Raw genomic sequence first — 6000 nt, 5'->3', positions numbered from 1 at the left:
ACGACGGGACTTAATCGCGTAAAATAAGTTTTAAATTTACCTCCGACGTTTCGAGGACGGCGTTGTCCCCGTGGTCTCGGAGAAGACTGGCTAAAGTTGACATCAACATCTTCTAGGCGTACATTTTCTAGGTTTTCTTGTGAATAATAATGAGTAAAAATCGTGAAAGTTTAAATCAGTGTTTTTTGGTTATACTCTAAAATTTAAAAAAATACTCAAAATGTGTTCTTAATCAGTCCACCCCAATGGGTTAATTTAATTGTACAAGTAAAACGTTATATTTCGACCCTATTTGACATTATATTACACCAGCGCAATAAGGGACGGGCTTCGGTCAATAATTCAGGAGTTTACGATTAGTTGGGGAGCCTAAGAGGGGATTTTTGGAGTTCCTCGAGCGCGTCAGATTAAGATAGGGGGAATACCTTGCATCCTGTTGAGTACCTCCACCAAGTATGCGTCTTTGAAGCTGAGCCGATAATAGAATAGAATAGAATTTCATTTAATCAAGTAGGATTTTACAATCTCTTTTGAATCGTCAAAAGTACATTACAACTAACTTAAAAAATAAATAACAGCTTACAAAATACAAAATTCAACAATTAAAATTTCAAATACAATACAAATACATTTCATAATTTATTCATTTACTTATAGAAGGCCATGCATCTTTATCATTAATATACTCTTCGACTGTGTAATATGCCTTATGCAGTAGACCAGATTTAACATATTTTTTAAGTCCTGGAAAGCCCGTCAGAATACTAAAAAAAATCGCCACCTTTGAAATACTCGAGCGCGTCAGATTAAGATATGGCGGGTTAATTAATTGTTAAGTAGTGCCCATATCAATAATCTGACGATTTTAACGATCCGTAAGCGAGTGACAGGGTCACAGTTGCAAAAAAAAATCGCGACCTAAAAGTACTCGAGCGCTTCAGATATTCAAAGGGGCTGATAAATGGACCCTACAAAAGTGTATATATAAATAATCTGACGATTTCAGTGATCCATAAGCAATTGGCAGTCACAAAGTTGCAATAAAAACCCACCATCTTGAAAGACTCGAGCGTGTTAGATTGCACACAGACACAGATACAGAGAGTGAGTGATAGAGCGAGTCAGAAATACAGACAGGATTTTCCAAATTTTCTACCCTTCCTTATGGCCACCCTGGCCATGTAAACCTGCAGGTTACGCTTGTTATCGGAGACATGTTGCGGGACTGATACTACCAATATCTGACGCGCTCGAGTGTGTGGTGAGTGGTGTTTTTTTAACATTTAAAAAAATTGTAGACGCTTTGCCTGCTCGCTAAGGAAAGAAAATATTATATAACCTTTTTTTCTTTCTATCATCTAATCTTTCGATTCCAATAGGTCTCAGACGCTCGAGTAACTACACATTTAGCATCGGCTCCTCCTCAGCTAGATCGAACTTCCATGAGGAGACATAAAACGAATCCCATTGCTAGTTGCCGCGCTGAAGGATGTAACTTTTCATAATAAACCAGCGCCGTAAACCATTTCGATACTTGCAGTTTACACTTTACTACTGCGTAGCCGGTATTTTAAACGTATCTACCAGCAGATACCGTTTGCGACAACATACACCTTCGTTTTTTCTTTCTGAGTTTTTTTTTTAATTGCCAATATATTTATTATATTTAAGCATTACGCTCTTAATTCTAAGGGTTATAATATCAACCTAGCTTGCACAGATAATAAGCCTGCATCAACATATACCGCGCGGAGTCCGGAATAATGCTCTACAAATTTTTACCACACTACGACTACGCGCTGAATTGTAGCTATCATTGACCGTTTAGTCAGTCAAATCGTATTTTGGGAATAACTTCATAACCATGTGTTAATAATGCGTCATTAGGTCATTGCCGTCACATTATCTAATATTTGCTGACGCTTTTGATTTGCTACACAAATGTATGTTCAATCTGAAACCAAGCCAAACCTTTAATACTTTATTGAAACGACATTTTCAAATCGACGCATATGGATGAGATATGTCGCAACTTTAAAATCTCTGACGCATCAACTGCCCATCTCGTCTTTAATAAATACTGTCAGGAATCTGGCAGTAAGAATTGTTTTAAGATGGAAAACTCTATATGTATAAGTCTACTCGAGTATAACACTGTACTGTCTCCCACGTACATCTTCGTCTCGATAACCTCTTGACTGACGTGTCTTCCTGTCCCGTTGCTGCCACCGATCCGGGCTCTGATGCTATGTCGACAACTCAATGATACACGGCCTTAAATCATGCATTCTCACAACATGGTTCGCTGTCTTCGCAACTGTCAAATAGTTTAGCCGTTGTGATTTTCTATTTTGTCGGTGATACATGTGCGCGACAATAATCTACCTACTGATCTACGAGCATGTGGTAGTAGGTACCTAGGTACTCAAGTCGATCCTGGTACTAAATAAATCTTGCTCACACTAATGAATCATTTTCACAGCGCGTTAACTTTGAGATTGCCTGCGGTCTGCGGGCTTCTAAACGTTGCCCTGATATAATACTTAATTAGGTACGTGGGTAACCATACTGCTTGAGTGCTCAACGCGAAAAATAGTATTTTGTTTTGTTTAATATCTGTGAGATTAAAAAGCTAACGCAACCCCGTTTAACTCAAAAAGGCCTATTCAATTTAACATGCATCTCTTCGCGCTTGCTTGGCCACCTCGAAAGGTTGGGTGAAGATCGGGCAGCCAAAAGGGCCTTCAGTCTGGCAAAAAAGAGTAGAAATTAAAAAGTGGCAACACTGTAGTGTCGTCCCTTTCAAATCAATCTAAGAAAAACGGGACGACACTACAGTGTTGCCAGTTTTTAATTTCTACTCTTTTTTGCCAGGCTGTACTTGGGTCGACCAACTGGACGCCGTCCTTTTGGTCATCCTAAATATCGTAGAGTGGAGGCAGATCTCCGTGAGCTCGGCGTTGGCGAAAGCTGGCGTGATACCGCTTTGGACCGAGCAAAGTGGATGGCGTGCTCTTGTGCTGGAGGCTAAGACTCATTTTGGGTCATCGAGCCAGCCAAGTAAGTAAGTAATTTAACATGAATCTCATCTAAAATGCCCTCAAGGTTACTATTGGACCAATCTTATATCTTGGTATATATATAATATATCTTATATAATGGTATATCTTAGTGGATACAAACTATAGTGCTCGTTACCACACTATTATAATGAACCTGTATGTGAACAAAAAAGCTCTGAATTGAATTGATAATCCGTTCCGACATTCTTTGCGTGATTATAATCTTATGTGGGCCATCGGAAGCCGAAAACAAATTACTTTATATGGAACAAGCTTCGGAGATTCCATTCCGTGATGGGATGTGATGCAACTAATAAAACTATTTGGAATTTAAATAATATATTATGTTGCACCTTCACACATTCCCGCGGCGGTTAGCGCATGTTATTAAATAAAGTGAATTTAATTTACATTTGACATCACGAAGACATTTTAGCCAGGTACGATTCGTGACGGTTATTATATTTAACTAAGGTTATTATTTAAACAAAAAAAAATGACGAGGCCTGTTGCGGATATCATCAATGGTATTTTTTGGGGACGAAAAAAAAATTAAAATTAATTTGTGATCCCGAAAATTATAGCAATAGCAACTTATAAGAAATTTATGTACTTAGCTATATTGCAAAAACTTTCCAAAAATCAGCGCTTCGTATATTAATACGCATAATTATACCATTATGCCACCATATAAAGATTTGTAGCGCAGTATTTAAACATATATCTTTGGATTCTCTTGCTATTTATTTTATGCTACCCACGCAACACAATGCAATCAGCGAGTTCGATGACCATAATACAGCGCTTCTTGCGAACATTCGTTACCTTTTGATTCTATCGTTTATAGGCTTCCTAGACTGATTCAAAGAGCACTTATAAAAGTAAACAGGATAGCAGGGAGGGATGCGATACCAGTTACGGTCAAAGCCGACAAGGAACTCGTCTACGCCACCATAAGAAAGCAGCATTCTAAGAGCTGGGCTGTAATTTAAATCAAAGTTACACGCATGTTGGTTGAAGTAAACCAGTAAAGTGTGATCTCCGATTATGCATAGTTTTTATTCGAATTAAGGGGATCAAGTTATACCAGGAAAGTGTTTACAGTAGAGGCTTAATGTTTTGTGAACCATTTAGCTGGCCACCGGATACCGATGCGCCGCGCCGCGGGGAAAAACTCATAATTGCTTCTTCGTAGCCGAGACGCCGAGATTCTGCACTGTCCGGTTCACAGCCTACCCTGCCATTAGAGGAAATGGCACCCTTCTTACGGACTTGTATATATGAGAAGACTCCTACGCATTAAAATGCGTCCGACAAGAAACGCATTCACAATGTCATTAATTTTAGTCTATTATATTTTCTCTAATACCACTGATAATATATTCCGAGACTATTAAAATTGGTTTATTTAGACGTAGCACGGGATATCTAACTACCTATATCTAAGAAAATACAATAGGTTTGCATTATACAAATCGCGTCAATACTTTTGTCTTGACGTTAATGAAAAAGACATATTAAATAAAGATATATGTAAATTTTCCACTGCGCAGTTTAGCGTACATACCTACTAAACTTATTGTAAAGACATTTGAATTTTATGCATAGGTAGGTATATCCGCAATGCGATGTCCGAATATAGATATTCTGATTACCTACTAACAGAAAGTCAATTTAAAGTCATAGTCATCTCAGGAAGGGCTGCACGCCACGCTACATGAATTAATTTTACATCGTAACATACCTATATAAGTGGATCAAATTTTAATTAATGATATCGAACTGGAAGCGTTCCGTGTTATCTCTGCCGCTGAGTTAAATTATTCGAGTCACGTCAGCTTCGGGCTCAGAGTACAGCCACTAGCACTGTGCCAGCGCCACTCCTGCGGCTCCTATGAATGGCAAATCCCTCTACTATGATCAATAACCATTGTCTATTAGTGAGTACTTGATATTCATGTGAAGTTGCCTGATTGGTTCGACAAACGACATTTCGTATCGGTCGACGGTCGCGCGACAGTTTTACCACAAAGGACATGCAAATCGTAACTGTAGCCTTAGTTGGTGTACCCGTAGATTAACATAGGAATAGGGGAGTTGGTGGCAGTTAGGCGCTTCCGTGCGGGTCGCAGTCGCGGCCGGCGCAGACGCCGCCACTAAATGATTGCAGACGCAAATCTGGAACGCGCATTCATAACTCGAGCAAAACGTTCACGAACTAAATCTACATAAACGTCCCATTACTGTAATAAAATGTAATTCTACGATCCAGTTCTGACTGTTCCTTAACTAAATAAAAACATAGTTTACGGGAGATTCACTTATTAAATTTTATTAAATATTTAGTGTAGGTTGATTTTGAAAGCTTGTTATTTTTATTAGAATTTAAGTGTGAAGTTTGTGTAGCGTATGTAGAAAATATTTACCTAGTGTCACTTGAGGCTGACATGTTGCAGCACTTTTATGAATTAATCATCCATCAACTTGGCAATTAGTGATGAGTCTAACCCTAAACTTATTTTTAGTGAGGTAGTAATAGCGTAATATTAATTTGGTAAGTAACTAGCTACCTATATTTATAACTTTATTGGGTAAGGGATTGGGTTACCCAAGGTATTAATTTACAGGAACTTTTATTTACACTCGCGGATTAAGTTACACTTTTTTTGACGTAATAAATCGAAAAGAGTAGGCTATTGACAAAGTTTACATTTGTATTAAAAAGTTAATCGACTGGTAGACCGGTCGACTCGAATGAAAAGACACCCATGGCGACACGGGCCGTGGGTGGTGCAATATCGGGAGACGTATTGCACCCGCGGTGATATTCTGGTTACTTACAAAGTGTGGGCGACTAGAGCACTAGGAAAACGAGTGTAACTGTGACCAAGATACCCATGGTAACCAGGCGTAAACGGAGAGCGCGCATAAATTGGCT

Source organism: Cydia strobilella, chromosome 3, assembly GCF_947568885.1.
Source record: "Cydia strobilella chromosome 3, ilCydStro3.1, whole genome shotgun sequence".
Lineage (NCBI taxonomy): Eukaryota > Metazoa > Arthropoda > Insecta > Lepidoptera > Tortricidae > Cydia > Cydia strobilella.
The sequence above is the reverse complement of the archived record's forward strand: the minus strand, read 5'-3'. Positions refer to the sequence as shown.